Source organism: Pinus tabuliformis, chromosome 8 (assembly GCF_031772625.1).
Source record: "Pinus tabuliformis cultivar Carrire ecotype Pingquan chromosome 8, CPIR1, whole genome shotgun sequence".
In the NCBI taxonomy this organism is placed as follows: domain Eukaryota; kingdom Viridiplantae; phylum Streptophyta; class Pinopsida; order Pinales; family Pinaceae; genus Pinus; species Pinus tabuliformis.
In genome coordinates this window covers 1,283,065,352-1,283,083,789 of record NC_142294.1, presented here as the reverse complement: position 1 = coordinate 1,283,083,789, position 18,438 = coordinate 1,283,065,352, and positions in this window count along the sequence as shown.

Sequence of the window (18,438 nt, the reverse complement as noted above, 5' to 3'; positions counted from 1 at the left end):
AAGTAAAGTAGATGATTAATATATAAGACAATGGTCTGAAATTATAGATTGTTAAATGAAAATTTTAATATTGTTAATCAATGGACATAAATGTTGGTGTATCAAGAAATGCAATTGTTGTTTGGTTATCTGTGCTTTTTGCAGGTAAAGAAAATGTGCACGAGTGATAGGAAAAAGGTCCTCCTAGTCACTTATTTCAACAAGAGGGTGCCCAAAAATTATTGTTGGAATTTTCTAATTTGAAACTACGCAAATGAAATATAAACAATGTAAAATAATTGCCCAAACAGTTTCCGTAAACCATGATTGTACTAGGTGATGAGTTTGGGTATTCATAGATAGAAATAAAATTGTATGCAGGGCTTACTAATATCAGAAAAGTGTGTTTTAGAAGCAATAGACTAGAAAGAAGTACACATACACACACACACACACATATATATATAAGGTTGGTGCTTATGTTCAGGTTAGATGTGTAGGCTTGTAGGAAACAAATATTTTGTTCATAAGCCAAGCACAAACAATCCCGAACAAAGGAGGGTTAGGGCTCAGAATCCTGGAAGCGGTCCCCCATTACAGAGGTCTACATTAAAAGCAGGGGAAATATATATATATATATATATATATATATATATATATATATATATATATATATATATATATATATATATATATATATATATATATGAGAGAACAATGTTTTGAAGGAGATTTAAAATAACAATTATATATGCATTAAAAGGAAAAAATATATATATCAAACTAACATTCAACACAGAGAAGGATTGTAGAAGAAAAATTAGAACCTGCATGTCAAAACAAACTCTTTAAAATAAAATTATTGTTCATACCAAGTGACCAAATATATATATATATATAACAGAGAGAGAGAGAGAGAGAGAGAGAGAGAGAGAGAGAGAGAGAGAGAGAGAGAGAGAGAGAGAGAGAGATTGTTAGTGTACACAAAAACAACTTTGGAGACCATATGAGCGAAATAAACCCTCGCATAAAAGAAAACACAGGTATAATGTTTAAAAATAAAAATAAAAAATTACACAACAAATTGTTTACAAAGGTCTAAACATTTCCCTAAAATAGACTTTGAATTACATGTAAATCAAAGTGAAACATGTATGTATCAATTTTAAGGCCTTGATCTTTAAACCCTAATTCGTAAACTCAAAGGAGCCAAAAGTAAGCTAGAAGGCCATTATGGCATGAAGGGTCTGGCAAGATTAAAAGGTTAAATTAGCGCTAGTAACCCTGATGGTAGAGTGAGAAACCAAGAAAGACAAAGACAATGTTTTCTTTTTCTAACAATTTTTTCACTTTAAGACTTAACTCCACGAGTGCATACCTATAAGAAAGTTGAGTAAAGTTAATAAAGGAAATTCATTAAAAAGAAAGGAATTAAGTACTAAGGGTTTTTTTTTTTTAAAAGACAAATTTTTTACCTGTAGATGACCGAGTAGAGTCACCATTTTTCCTGTGAGGAAAAATAGTATTTTGTCCTAAAAAACAATCCTCATGAAGGGAAAAATATAAGAATAGAAAAACCCTTTCAAAGAACGAAGTTTGATTTAGGGTTTTGGAAAACCACACCCTAAAGAAAACTCGCTAGTTGAATATCTGGAAAAGGTTAGGACTGGTCCCAAATTCCTTGTGGAAGTTCTATATCATGGCTAAGAAAACCTTAGCACGGAGTTAGAACACCTATGGAAAGAAAAAAAAAACATGAGCATCAGTTAGAATATACAATTAAGAATGACATTAGAACAAAACTCCACTTCAAATCATCACCATAAAGGAACATGAAAATTCTGGAAAAAACTTACTAGAAGTTGAGCTTGGGCAATGCCATAACCATACTTGCAACCATATGTAAATCTAGAAGGTTTACTCAAGCAGATCCAATAAGAATTTGGTGGTATTATTTCTTAGGAAACAAAACAAAAATCCCTTGTTGCAGTAGGATTCAAAACGAAGTTGCATAGCTCATTTCACTGCAAGAGCAATAACACAATGAATATGTGATAGTGGGGCTTGGTAACATAGTTACCCTAACCATCCCTTAATCAATCTCCACTATCCATTAATCAAGGTTGGATCTACGTCGTTGAGTCTACCAACTAGCTGGGGTTTCCCATAGGTGGTGTGGAACCCAAGCCACAACCCAAATCCATGTGATGTGCTCCTATGTTGCAGCCATTATAGATGGAAGCTGTAATTTTAGTTTTATAAAATGCATATAAAATATACAACCATGCCATACATAATGTCGGTGAATGCAAATTAATCCAAAGGAAGCTCATGATAAAGTATATATATATATATATATATATAGAGAGAGAGAGAGAGAGAGATATCGTGTTGGCAATATATAGTAGTCTGAAAGTCAAGAGTTTATATCATTATATAGTGCTCTAAAAGCCAAAAAATTAAACCAATCTAATAATGTAAACGATGAATGTAGGTATGGGGCACAAATGGTATTTCCTACCATAGTTATATGAGTCTTATTGTTATTTAACGGAACTATATATATATATATATATATATATATATATATATATATATATATATATATATATATATATATAACCTTTAAATAATAGTTAAAGAGAAGGAAGGAGCGGGGCTTGGTACATCATAGTTACATCATAATTCCAACTGAAGCAAATACACCAAGAGTAAGGAAGTATGTATAAACATTTTGTAATGAATTTTCATGGGAATGGCATGGAATCAACATTACACAGTAAGTAATGTATGCTCAGGTATCTCGCGTGATGATCCTAAGAATGACTTATTTTTTTCATAATTGTGAGAAGTTTCACCTTGTAAAGAAAAAGAAAAAAAATCATTGTGCCAATTTCTAGGACAAATACATACATTTTCTGCATAAGAATTGAGAGAAATGTTACATTCAGCCACAAAAAAAACTTGAAATTGGCCTTAAAATAGCATAAATCAGCCTTCAAACCATACTTGAACGCAACCTTGAATGTGCCACAACTTCACCCTCAAGCCAGACCTAAATTTGGCCTTCAAAACTCCATTAATCAACCTTCAAACTAGCCTTAAACTTGACCTTCAAACACCATACTTTGGCCCCTAGAACAAAACTCAAACTCGACCTCAATAGGATTGAATTTTGGCCTTCAACAAGGATAAAACTCACCTTTAACATGGCTGAAAATTGGCCTGTAGAATAGATTCACAACTCACCTTCTAAACAAGATCAAAAACCTTCACAAGGAGTACCAAAAACCATTACAAAAATGTGCCAAAAGATTTTCCATAGAAAACCTCACCAACTCGGCTTCACCTCACTTGGTTCATGAGGTATGAACCTTAGAATTGCTCCTTTGCTTGCCTTGGAAAACTTTAATTTCCTTGAGCCAGTGAGTCCTAGATTCCTCCACATAAATCCTATGTTTAGTGATCTGAATCTCTTCAGCGACTGGAATTATCCAAGATCTTTTACTTTTGTGATGTTACTAGAATTGCATTTAAAAGAGCATAAAAGAACCACGTGTGCATGCTTAAAGAAGAGGAAGCATAATAACAATCAACAAATCAATAACACGACACATTTGATAACGGAGTTCACCTAGTGTGGGCTACGTCTCCAGGCTCGGTGTCAAGATAGTGTGGAGGCCTCTTCGTTGAATGTTGCAAATGATGATGATGTACATGCAATAGTATTTGTGATAACAAGGACATATAGCCTCAACAAGAGTGGCTTGTCTCTCCACGAAATGTTCTCCCTACAGGAACTCTCACTCAAAATGGGTCTTCCTTCAGCATGACAAGCTAATACATTCTCACAATAATGTGCCAACAAGTATCCCTCAACATAATGTTACACAAGGATCTCAACAATAAGACATCATCTTAGCAAAATAAAAGGATGTGTAACATAACTACAACATATACCTCCACTTTCGAAGATGGCCAAAAAATGCAAAGTTCAGTTGCTGAAATGGACCACACCATTGAATTCCTGGCAATGAGTGGTGTAAAATCGACTATCAACTTGTCCAATTATAACACCATCAACTTTTGGACCCTCGGGAACCTTTTAGATTTCCCCAAAGATTCCTATCTGAATATGCTCGAAAAAATTGTTGCTCAGATGCAGATTTTGAGCACATCACTGTGCTCCTTGCAAAATTATGTGAAGAATGAGTATAAAATCAGCTACATTCCGATACTGGAAAAATTCAGCCTCCAAGGGAATCTAAAGATTCCTCAAGATTCTCTAAAGATTTTGTGTTGTGGGGCACTTGCAATTCTGCTGCTCAGATGGCGAATCTGACTTCACCATCGTGCTCCCTGCAAAAATATGATAAAAATTACTATAAACTTGATAGCATTTTGACAATGTGAAATTTTACCTCCCAGGGAATCTTTTAGATTCCTCTCTACATTAGGGAATATTCTCTGCAAAGATTTTGTCTCAAAATCCATGTCAGCATAGTTCCACCTTGGCATCTATGTCAAGGTTCCACTCTGCCATTCATGGTTCCACTCGGTGCTCTTCAAATCTGTTCGACGCTCCTCCGTCGATTCTCTCCCCCAGTCGATGACAAGTTCGGGTTTATATTTAATTTCTCGGTGGATATAACAAATTCATCCCCGTGGGCTGCTTGTGGCGAGCTATATTAGGCTCGAGGTGGTTAGGGTTCCAACTCCACCGACCCCCGGCACATGGTGTAATTTTAATCTCCAGTGTTAATTTTGGAGTTGGCGGTTTGTTAACTCCAAGGCAATGGTTACATATTTTAATACTGGTTGTTGTAGTTTGTTATAACATGTGCGTTTATACGTTGGATTATAGTGGTAGGGTCGCCGCATTGGGTGGGGTCGGGGGACCCATCCGCTGCGGGTTTGATTCCCACCAGTTCTTTGTTATATATAACAATATATATATATATATGACATATATTGGTTGGAATGGTTGGCGGGGTTGGTGGCCCGCCAACCAACTTTGGCATATTAATACCATGTTGGCAGGGGTGTTAGGGGTGGCAGCCCACCACCCTTATTTTAATATTTTTTTGTTTCCCTAACCAATCATGGTTATTTTTGAATTTTTCGAAAATAAGGGTCACTAGACGATTTAAGTAGGCCACAAATTCACCCGCCTAGTGGTTGGATTTCATGCGGCAGGTCTCGGTCAATTTGTAGGATCATTAAACCTGGCCCACATGCCCACTTTGACCAAAACTTTTAACATCCCTCTCTCCTTCATAGGAACTCAGATTGTAGTGTTGTTCGCACCATTCGAATCAAGACAACGAGCACTTCGATCAGGTCCGGGTTCGAGAGCAATCTGAGCACTTTGAATTTTGAGCTATTATAAGCCCTCTTTGACATCTGAGTGTGTATGGAGCCACCTGGATCATTCCTCTCCACTGAGGAGCTTTTGTTCCACCAAAAGCATGAACATAATCTGCAACTGTTGTGTACATTGTTTGCAGCATAAGTGTCCTGACCGATCACCCTTCCTTCTCCTTCACCGTTTTCCTTCAGAGCCATAAGCGATGAATCGACACCTTCATCCTCTACAAACATGTAGGACAATATTTTGCAAATTACATGACCAATTATGACCCAAGCACCCCATACTTTCCATGAGTTTATAACACATACTCTATGGTCAATTTTACATCAAAATGGAAACAATACCCCAACTATCAATATAAGGCCAAAACATCATTGTTTCTTCAACAAGTGATGGAAAACACATCATCACTTTTACATTTTAAGTCGCAACACATGATTTACAAAAATGAGGTCATGACATGCTATCACATCTAGAAAAACCATCTCTCACTTATCAAAGTGAATGGATCATCTCCCTGTGGTGGATTTTCTTGTCGAACAACTTTTTCAATTGGTTCATGCATGGGCGCTTTGTCCTTAAGATGTTGCTCTGGATGGAGCCTCCAACATGTGGCTCTTTGATGACCACCTCTGTTGCAATGACTACAATAAGTCTTCTTCCTCCAGACTTGCTTAACATGCTTCCTTCCCTGATGTGGAGAAGGCCTTTCATGCCTCATCCTCTTTCTTGCTTCCATTCTCTTCCAGCACTCAAAAATCACATGGTTATGTAAACCACAAAACCCACAAGTCTTTCTATGCCATGATTTATGTTCATCATTAACAACATGGTTGTAATTGAAATTAACTTTAGAATACTGAGACTTGACATACCTTTCTTTGCTGCCTATGGTGTAATTATGGTAATAAGAGCTTGCCTCAAATCTTCCTTTGCAACGTGCACTGTCATGGGATGATGGTGATGTGTTCCCATCATTCTCTTTCCTTGATAGTTTCAACAATGTCTCAGAATCTTCTGACACCTTTGAGTTCTCTCCTTCGGTGTACCCCAAACCTACAAATCGAGGTCTTTGCACAACCTCCAATGGTTGAGTCATGCCTTGGCCATTAACACCAAGTCCTCCTCCTTTATACCCCATCTCGATAAGCAGTCTCATGTTAGTTCCTATAATAGGTACCTCCATGTTTCCAATAAAAGTTGTGTCATGTGAACATAAAACTCAAGAATGATCAACATTGTTTACCTTAGTTGTTGATTCTAGAGCAGGTGATGATGGCTTCGCTAAGCCTTCATTGCGCTTCAGCTCTTCCAAGGTCTCTTTTGTGGCCCGCAACTGAAGATATATCTCTACTTATCCTCTTTCTCTTCTTGTAGAAGCCTCTTCAATTCAGCATTTCTACTTGAAGACTCTCATTGATCTCCTCATTCGAATGATGAGAAGACGATGAAGGCGATGAATGTTCACTTGAGGGGGTAGATGAAGCATAGTCCTCTGCTCTTTATTTCTCCTCTTCCTCTATTCTCTTCTCATAATATTCATACATTATGTTCACCATTTTTGACATCCTTAGAAAGGCCTCGTACATTTCTTTTTCATCCTCCATTGTTGCACGTTCAATTGTTCACACTTGCAATTCACATCAGCGAGAAGACCGCTTTGATAGCATACTTGATCTGGATCTCTTCAGTTACCAGAATTATCCAAGATCTTTTACTTCTATGGTGTTTATAGAATTTCATTTAAAAGAGCATAAAAGAACCATATGTGCATGCTTAAACAAGAGGAAACATAATGATGATCAGCAAATCAAGAACACGACACATTTGATAACAGAGTTCACCCAGTGTGGGCTACGTCTCTAGGCCCGATGTCAAGATAGTGTGGAAGTCACTTCATTGAATGTTGCAAATGATGATGATGTACATGGAATAGTTTTTGTCATAACAAGGACATATACCCTCAACAAGAGTGGCTTGTCTCTCCATGAGACGTTCTCCCTACAGGAACTCTCACTCAAAATGGGTCTTCCTTCAACATGACAAGCTACTACATTCTCACAATAATGTGGCAACAAGTATCCCTCAACATAGTGTTACACAGGGATCTCAACAATAAGACATCATCTCATCAAAACAATAAGACGCATAACATAATTGTATCATATACCTCCACTTTCGAAGATGGCCGAAAAAGGAAAAGTTTGGCTGCTGAAATGGACCGCACCACTGAATTCCTGGTGATGAGTGGTGTAAAATTGACTGTCGACTTGTCCGATTCAGAAAGCATCAACTTTTGGACCCTTGGGAATCTTTTAGATTCCCCCATAGATTTATTTCTGCAAATGCTTGGAAAATCTATTGCTCATATGTAGATTTTGAGCACACCACTACGCTCCCTGTGAAATTATGTGAAGACTGAGTATAAAGTCGGCTATATTCCGATACTGGAAAAATTCAGCCTCCGAGGGAATTTAAATATTCCTCAATATTCTTTAAAGATTTTGTGTTGCTGGGTACATACAATTTTGCTGCTCATATGGCGAATCTGACTTCACCATCACGCTCCCTTCGAAAATATGATAAAAATGACTATAAACTTGATAGCATTCTGACAATGTGAAATTTTGTCTCCCAAAGAATCTTTTAGATTCCTCTCTGCATCAGGGAATTTTCTCTACAAAGATTCTATCTTGAAATTAGTGCTGGCATAGTTCCACCTCAGCATCCATGTCAAGGTTCCACTCTACTATTCATGGTTTCATCGATGCTCTTCAAATCCACTCGGTGCTCCTCCGTCGGTTCTCTCCCTCAGTTGAATGACAAGTTCAGGCTTATATTTGATTTCTCGGAGGGCATAACAAAGTCGGCCCCATGGGCCATTGGTGGCAAGCTATATTAGGCTCGGGGTGGTCGGGGTTCCAACGCTGCCAACCCTCGGCGCGTGGTATAATTTTAAACTACTGCGTTAATTTTGGAGTTGGCGGATTGTTGACTCCAGGGCGGCAGTTACATATTTTAATATTGGTTGTTGTGGTTTGTTATAAAATGTGCATTTATAAGTTGGATTGCAGTGGTAGGGCCACCGCATTGGGCGGGGTCGGGGGACACACCGGCCGTGGGTTCTATTCCCACTAGTTCTTTGTTATATGTAACAATATATATATGACATATATTGGTTGGAATGGTTGGAGGGGTTGGTGGCCCGCCAACCAACTTTGGCATATTAATACCATGTTGGCGGGGATGGTAGTTTGCCCCCCGTATTTTAATATATTTTTTTTGTTTCCCTAACCAATCATGTTTATTTTTTAATTTGTCAAAAATAAGGGCCACTGGATGATTTAAGTAGGCCACAAATTCACCCTCCCAATGGACGAATTATGTGCGCTTGGTCTCGGTCAATTTGTAGGATCATTTAACCTGTCCCGCATGCCCACTTTGACCAAAACTTTGACCAGCCATATCTCCTTCATACGAACTTGGATTGGAGTGTCATTCACACCATTGGAATCAAGGAAAAGAGAAATTTGATCTGGTCCTCATTCGAGAGAAATCTGAACACTTTGGGTTTTGAGTTATTATAAGCCCTCTTTGACCTCTGAGTGTGTCTAGAGCCACCTGGATCATTTAGTGCATTTGACCCCCAAAAGAAGAACCAACTTTCCTACTTGTTGGGCCAACTTTTACACTGGTTGGGCTAACTTGGAAGATTGTACAATGAAAATTCAAAAAATCACTTCTCCTTAGCCGTGAGGAGTTAGAGGGGGTGCAATATACCCTTGGAAAAGTCTCAAAATAAGATTTCCAACCATATATAATATGATCCCATTTGAGCTATGTTATTGGAGTAAAAACGAATTCAATTATAGGATATATAAATGGGACATCAAAATTCCAAAAAGAATATTTCCAAACGGCACGCCATATATTGTTGGAAAGGTCTTGAAATATTTTATTTGACAATGTAACTTTCTTTTCACTTGGATGGCCCTCGACATCAATAACAACCATTTTCAACAATCTCCCCATTTGTTATTGATTTCAATACTTTGACATATGATTCTTCAGATAACTTCTCACCCTATCTGCATTCTCTCCCCCTTTTACATCAATAGAAAAGGGTGAGTCCCTCTGTCTCCATTTTTCAACACTTCGTAACAAATGTTCCTCTCTTTTTCTCACTAAGAACTGATCCAATTGAGTTTGTGCTCCAATCTTTATCTTCATATTGAGGATTTTAAATCAATGTCGAATATGGATGTCTTTCTCCATAGCTCAGAACATCATATGTATATAAATCATGTCTAATTCAGCCATGCTCCATCTAATCGACTTTTATATGTATCTTCAAAGTGTCTTCATTACTAAACAAGCCTAACACCATTGACGCCAAGCCTAGGTGTCTCTATAATGCCCTGCTAAACAATAGGTTGTTGGATCATGGATTGTTTTATTTTATCTTAATCTTCTTTCTCATTGATGAAGCCCTTGTTCTAGGTCTTTGAACCCTCATTCTCATATACTTCATGTTTACCATGATCTATAACCACTAAAAGTTCACCCTCAAAGGGAAATTCTTGATGCACACAACTATCATGTTTTCCCCATAACTCATCATCATTTCCATCTCACAACTGGTTTTTAAAAATCATGAATCACAGGTTCTTCTTCATACAAATCCTCAAACTCTTCCTTTTTTTCTAGCCAAGAAAAACTACAAGAAGTTGCTCCCAAAGGTTGTAAATAATGGAAATCATTTGCAAATGCAGTGAGTACTTGCAAATGCAGTCTAGGATGGAATGCACTTTTCTTCCTCTACAATCCATTGAATGACACACACAATCATTGTAAGCACCTTGATTCGAATATTGAATTCACTCATTTGTTAGTCCATTGCACAATACTTAACTAACAAAACCACAAATTTTAAATACATATCAAAAATTTAATGGAAAGGCCTTATGTCATTTGTTGGGATGGGAATGGAAAAGAAATCAACATTGAGATTTCAAAGGATAAACAGTATTGGACAAACAATTCCATCAAGACATGGAATAAATGATCAGTATTATCATCTCCCTTTAACATCCTAGATTGTTGTAACTATGATATGTAAACAACATATGAATATCATTCACTCCAATAGGATCATAAATATGAGCCCATTCTTCAAAAATAATTCCAACATGTTCATGGAAATTAGCAGGACCAACTAATCTACCATCTCGCCTAGTGTGTTTGTTTTCATGCTCATTTGCCCCAAGTCGACTGGGAATAACCTTCCTATATCTACATTTCCTAGCTTTCTCCTCTTTCTCAATTATAGATGCTTTTTGACCAACTGCATTTGATGAAACATTTCTTACATATTTAATTAATTGTTGCGAGGATTCAAGAGATACTGGACTTTGTGCCACCCTTCTTAGAGATTCAATAAGATTGTAGTGCTTAGATGCATTATCCCCAGGTTCCTAAATAAAGCAAAAGTTTGAACAAGAAAGATAGAAGATTCGAGTGCCACAAAATTACGACCTCCATCCACAAGTTTAGTAAGATGCATGGTATATTTTTTAAGGTTAATTGGTTCAGAACGAATAACTGAAACATTTAGGTCCTTTTTTGATTTGCGTTCCTCATATGAATAAATGACCAAACTTGTCAGTGCCTTCAAAATCTATTTGTAAAGTTTACGAATGGTCACAAATACAACAATATGGGTTGAAACATGTAATTTTCTTGATGGATTATAATACAATCTCTTCAAAACCTTTTATGTTATTGCCATATCTACCTTATTCTTCAAACAAACTTTAAAATAATATATGGAATCTCTAAAATAATTCCCTAAATTTCATGATCATTGGCACCCTTTAAGATTGTAGCATCCAAATTTTGAGACACAACTTGATACTTGTCAAATTTTTCCCCCTTGTTTAGAGATGGCTCCAATCCACAAGTCTCTTTTAACACTCCTCCTCTTCTCTAGCTAGATGTTGCATCTCTTCTTCTCCTTTTCGAGTAACCTCTCGAGCTCTCTCCTACTCTTCAATCATCCTTGGCATATAGCAAGATTCCACTCCTTTCGTCCATTGATGAACTCGACCTTGATTCTTTCAAGGAAGAAAAAGCTAACTCCTTCGCATTGCATTGGTACAATGCATCAACTTCAAAATCAATGGTGTAAACTTCTTCTAAATCTATTTGAATCTTCTAATTATATTCATCTTCTATAAAAATATTATATATTCGTGGTTATGGAGGAGACTTCTTTCGTGGGTTTGGAGTCACACCTTCTTGACTTTCCCTTCTATGTTTTAGAGGTCTACCTTTAATTGTTAGGATATGCCTGAAGGTATTGTCTCAGATACCAATTGTTGGAAATATTGAGAGGGGGGTGAATTAGTATTTCATTATTTTTAACTATTTTATCTTTTTAAAACATTTGATGCACATAAATCATGGGAAGCAAATATTTACATAAGAAACACTGACACAACTTTACTTTGTAAACATTTTTAAACTTCCTTGTACAAAATAAGCACCAACTTACAACTTTCGTAGCCACCAACCTATAAGATATTTCATCCCCCTAGTTGAGAAACATCTCAGCAAATGTAGATAGCAATCCTCCCAATTTAGTAGAAAAATAATAAATTGTATGAAACAACCTATGTCTACAAGTTGTTCCTTAGATTTGTCATCAATAACTTATGGATCTTAAAAATTTATTCAATGAGTTGTCATTTAGCCATACAACCCTCAAGCTTGAACCTTCAATCTTGATCACAAGTACTTGACCTATACACCTTAACTTTCTACTCTTCAACTAGGCTTCTTGACTTGGCTCTTTAGACTTTATCTCCTACATGTTAGTTCTTTGTATTTGACCAAAAAGAGGTTTGCCCATCTAGCACTTCAAATTCCTCAACTCTTGTTGTTTATTGGCCAACTGTCACTACTCGTGCTTATTATATGTTCAAACAATAGGTTTTCCCACTTGGTAGCTTGTACTCAACATTGTAGATTTCTTTTTGCTACATATGGTTTTTTAACACACTTGGAACCAAATTGGCCTTTACAACCTTGAAGGTCTGCTTGTTTTTTCCTATCAACCTTTTCACTAAACACTCACCTTATGCAACCCATAAGATTATAATCACAAAAATTGTACATGATAACCATGTTCTTACTGCACCTTTTTCCATAATAGGGCTCGGACCCATCATCACCTGAACACCACAACTACTTCAGCTAACAACTTCCTTAACACTGCCTTAGTTAACTAGACTTTGCCTCCAGAGATCCATGTAATGAGTTATCCAACAAATCTCGACCACCTCAATGATCAAACCAGAACTTGGTCTATAACAAGACTAAAACTTTAGCCAAAAACCAGACTTGAACTCAACCTTCAAACTAGGCCAAAACTCGACCTTAAAGCACCAAAATCCCCCCCCCCCCCCTCACCCCAAAAAAAACAAACTTGAAACTTGGCCTCAAGAGGACTGAAGTTTGACCTTTAACATGGCTAAAACTTGTCTTCAATCGGGATAAAACTTGGCCTCTATAATAGCTCTAAAACTCACCTTATAAACATAACTAAAAACCTTCCCAAATAGTACCAAAATCCATTCCAAAAATGTGCCAAAAATCCCTTCCCAAAAAAAACCTCTCCAACTCGGTTGCACTTCACTTGGTTCACGAGGTATGAAGCTCAAAACTGCTCCTTCTCTTTCTTAGGAAAACTCAAATTGGCTTGAGAGAGTAATTCCTACGTTCCTCCACGTGGTGCCTATATATAGTGCATTTGACCCTCAAAAGCTGGACCGACTTGCCCACTTTCTGGGTCGACTTGTGCAATGGTTGGGTTGGCTTGGCAGATTGTATAATGAATATTCAAAAAACCATTTCTCCTGAATCATGAGTTAGTGGGAATTCCATATATTATTGGAAAGGTCTCAAAATAATATTTCAAATCATATATATTATGCTCTCATTTGATCTATGTAATTGGAATAAAAATGCATTCAAAGATAGGGTATCTAAATGGGGCATCAAAAATCCAAAAGCAATATTTCCAAAAAGCATGCCATATATCAATGGAAAGGTCTTGAAATATGATATTTGACTATATAAAATTATTTTCATTGATGGAAATATTTTGATATTTTCTTCTTCTGATAGTTTCTCCCCTTGTCTACATTCTCTTCATACTTCTTGTCGGTTGTTTCCCCTATCTGCATTAGTTTCTCCCCCTGTCATCATTATCTCCCCATTTGACATCAATACCAGAGGGTTCTCCCTCTATCTACATTTTTCAACACTTCTTGATAAATGTTCCTCTGTTTTTGTCACTAAGGACTGCTCCCCCTGAGTTTGTGCTCAATTCTTTATCTTCATATTGAGGATTTTCAATCAATGTTGAATATGGACATCTTTATTTGTAGCCTGGAACATCATATGTATTTAAATCACTTATAATAAATTTAGGCTCCATCTAGTCGACCATTGTATGTATCTTAAGAGTGTATTCAATAGTATATAGGCCTAACTCCACTTAGGCCAAGCTAGGTGTCTCTATAGAGGCACGTTGAACAATAAGGTTGTTGGATCATGGATTGTTGTATTTTATTTTAATATTCTTCCTCTTTGATGAAGCTCTCCTTCTAGGTCTCCAAAGCCTCATTCTCATGGAATTCTTGTTCACCATGATCTGTAGCCACTAAAAGTTCTCCTTCAAAGGGGAATGCTTGAGGCACATAGCTATCATTTTCTCCCTATAATTCATAATCATTTCCATCTAGCTCAATTGGTTCTTAAACATCGTGAATTAGAGGTTCTTCTTCATACAAATCCTCATACTTTTCCTCTTTATTAAATCCGATAAAAACTCGAACTAGGTGCTCTCCGAGGTTGTAAGGAATGGAAAGAATTTGCAAATGCAACAAGTAGTTAAAAATTGTTGGAATTAAGAGCAAAATCAGGGGAGTTAGAATCCATGAGCAAGTTCACAAATATATGGAAATAAGGTCTCGGATGGAATGCACTTTTTTTCCTCTGCTATATTTAGAATGACACTTAGTTATTGTAAGCACCTTGTTTAGAAGATTGAATTTACTCATGAATACACAATGCTTAATCAACAAAACCACAAGTTTCAAATACATATCAATTAATGTAAAGGAAATTCCTTGTTTCATTTGTTGCACTGGGAGTGGAAGAGAAATTGGCACTAATATTTCATAGGTTGAATAGTGTTGGATAGATAGTTTCATCAAGACACGAAATAAATGGTTAGAAATATCATCTCCCTCTAGCATCCTAGATTGTTGTAATTGCAATATGTAAACAAAATATGCTTTATCATTCACTCCAAGAGGATCATAAATACAAGCCCAGTATTCAAAAATACTTCCAAGATGTTCACAAAAACGAACAAGATTATTTAATCCACCATCTTGCCTGATTAGTTGTCATCCCTATTTCCCCATGTTGACTAGGATTAGCCTTATTATCTCTAGATTGTCTAGCCTTCTCCTCTTTCCCAACTGAAGATGCATTTTGACCAGCTGCATTTGATGAAACATTTATCACATCTTCAATTAATTATTTTTAGGAATCAAGAGATCATGGCCTTTGTGCCACCTTTCCCAGAGCTTCAATAAGATGGTAGGGCCCAGATGCACTAACCTTTGGTTCTTGAATAAAATAGGTTTGAACAAGAAAGATATTGGATTCAGTTGCCACAACATTATGTCCTCCATACACAAGTTTAGCAAGACGCATGGTATATTCTATAAGGTTAATTAGTTCACAACAAATAAGTGCAATAATTATATCTTTGGTGAATTTGTGTTCCTTAATTCCTTCAAAACCCATTTGCAAACATCATGGATGATCACCAAAACAAAAATATGGGTTCAAGTATGTAATTTTATTGATGGATTCTCATACAAAATCTTTAAAACCTTTTGTTTTATTTCCATATTTGTCTCATTTCTACTAATGTATTTCAAAATAATGCCTATAATCTCTAAGATAATTCCTTGAATTTAATTATCACTAGCACCCTGTGAGATCGTAGCCTCTAAATTTTGAGGCACAACCTTATACTTGGTTAGAGCCTAGATTTGCCTCAGGCTGAAAAGACAAGGTTCTAGGTCCACATCAAACCATGCTCAGCCTCATAGCTAGCCCTACGAGGACAGGAGAGGGCTCTCTCCGGGTCGATCTCGGAAAAGATAATCGATGGGGCTCGAGATGACTGTAATAAAAGCTAATCTTAGGCTAGGTATTAAGTACAAGGGTTTGTTGTGAGTTTTTGGGGGTTTTGTGTTGGAACAGGGAAAGGCAAATTTGGGTCCGGGGATGAGGCACAGTTTCTGCAGAGTTCTGATTGGGGCAAGGAAGGCAATCATTTTGATGCTTTAAAGCAAGTGAGATGGATAGATCAGACTGGTGAGGAGCTAAGGAGAGCAAGAAAGTCTCAAGAATTCTCCTTAAACAGATGAAAACATGGAAATTTAAACAAATTCAAAGGCAGAGCATAACAGTTAATGGATTCCACCTTAATCACTCATTTGTTCAAATTCAGAAGAAAAGAGAGGAAAATGATACACATAACACTAATAAACTTACAATTACTCAGAGAAGCACACCATCAAAACATAAAGCCACATGGATCCCAAACAGTGCTGCAAAACCCTGGTCTTTCCTTAGCCAAAAATGCAGAGATAGAATGTACAATGATATGACAAAGCAATCCCAAGTGTCCAACCCTGAAAATGACTTAGAAAATAAATAATATAGGCAAGCCAAACCTACTTCCTTGCCTCTACGGGTCGAGCTCATCATTCTAGGAGCTGTTTCAACCAATTCTAATCAAATCACTAAAATCTAGGCAGTCAAAACAACTTGCCTCTATAAGGTAGGAAACTGATTCATTCATTAAATATTCACTTTTTAGTGAATGAATCCTCTAGAACAAGTAAATAAGTGCAAAAATTACATCATGTTCATCCAATTACATCAATATAGATCAAAAATTATATCACAAAGCAAAACTAGTCAAACTGGCCAAATTTCTGAGCTGGAAGGTGAAAAATTGGGCAAAAAACCTCTGTGCGCCGTGCCAATTTCTCTATGCATTGCGCCACTTTGAGACTGATTCTGAGGCACTTCCTGAAATAAAAATTGAGCCCAAGTGTGCTTGTTGGAAAGCCCTACCTGTCTAGTTTCCAACCCAAGTAGAATTTCTGAATTTGGTGCCCATTTGCCCCTTAAAAACTTTAATCTCCCAAGACTGCTTCCTATGTGTCAAAATAGGGGCAGAGAGGTCATTTTTTGAGTGTTTTTGACCTCCTGAGGACTCAAAACTTGCCCAAACTTCTTGGCCATGCACCAGAAGTCATGATTTTTCATGACAAATCCAAAAATATAAAGTTTTTTCCATTTGGAGCTTCCTATCATAAGCGTGCGCCACGTGGTGCGGCGCACAGGGAGAAAAACCCTGTTTTTTGTACAAAAATTTGCCTAAATGCCAAAAATGCCCCAATTTTTTTGAAATTTGGGCTGGATCATTAAGTGTTATGCTAGGCTAAAGAGGCTTCGGCCAATATCTGAAGACGATCAAGCTCCCTTTGCCTCTTTTGCTTCCTTATTGCCTTTCTCAATTTTGCCTTCAAATTCCTTATTCGGGCCTTGCACACCTTGTTTCATGCCATGTAGTGGAAAGCCATGTGTCTCAGCAATGCGTGGTCCTTATCAGCCTTGTCTAACAACATCTCTAAGTGCATGTTAACTCTCTCGAAATTAAACTCCTGATCCTCATTAATCTCTTGCTCCAATAACGTGAGCTCAATTCTTCTCCTTTGTGCAGCCTGGTGATTCTCGCGGATGTTCTATAACTCCATGATTGCTTGCTGATCTTCAAGCTATTTGTTCCTCTGCTCCAAATATCTCATGGTCCACTTAGCTCTCTCCAAGTCAAGAGATAAGGCTTGGATCTCTGTTTGCTGCTCCTGGATGATCTCCCTAAGTTTGGCACTTTGTGGGCCCGTATCTGTATCATCATCATGAATGAGAATGAAGTCGGTCTCTCTTTCACCTGAAGGCCCCTCATCCTGCATTGGCCTCTTGCCTTTGTCCTGTACTGGTGGTGCTGATGGAGAAAGCGAGGCCCCTTCCACCCCGGGTGGAGATAACACTCGCTTTGCCGCTGCAAACAAATGTCTGGTGCCTCTCTGATATGTGATGAATACCGGCACACTAGTGGTCTCATGGCACTCATACTGATGAGAAGGTTCACCTTCATGCTTAACCTCTGATAATCCCTGTGAAGCTCTGAAGAAATCACGAGAGATGAAATCATCCCAAGTGATGCCCTGTAATTCAAGCTGATGAACCACCAAAATCTTAATAAGAGCAAAATGATAGACACTGTTAAGTTGCTGCTGAGGTGTTTTGTGCTCCGCAAGGGTGGTCATCCTCTCTATGTTCCTTCAAAAGAAATACGGAATGTTCATCATCCGTACCCTGGTGAAATGCATGAGCAATCTGATGTGATAAGCATAGAGACGAGAGAACCGTCCCTCACAGCTGAAATATTTCATGATCAACTTCATTAGTGGAGCATATTCATCTTTCAGATATCGGAATGGGAAGACTCTCTTGAGCTACCTCAAGAAACCGGTTTTAATGTATGGCTCATAATGCTGCTGGTCAATCTTCTTCTTCTTGTGCCATGGTTCTCCAATGTTCGGTATGCCGGTTGCTAATGAGACAGATTCTGGTGTAAGCGTGAAGGTGACACCGGCTAAGATAGCTTGATCTCCATGTAAGTGCAGCACAAAAAGACGAGCTAGTTCATGATGAAATTGAACACTAGCCACCTTTTGACAAAACTCATAGCATGATTGATGCTGAAAACAAAACATGGCAAGAGGGCAGGCCTGCAATTCTGTAAGGGTGATTGGTTCTTCTCTTACATGTCTGCCACTTTTATGAGGCCTCCGGGGTGCCTGTTCTTCCAAGGGTGAGTCACTTTGGGTTTCCACTTCATAGTCCGATGAATGCTCAGATGCCAT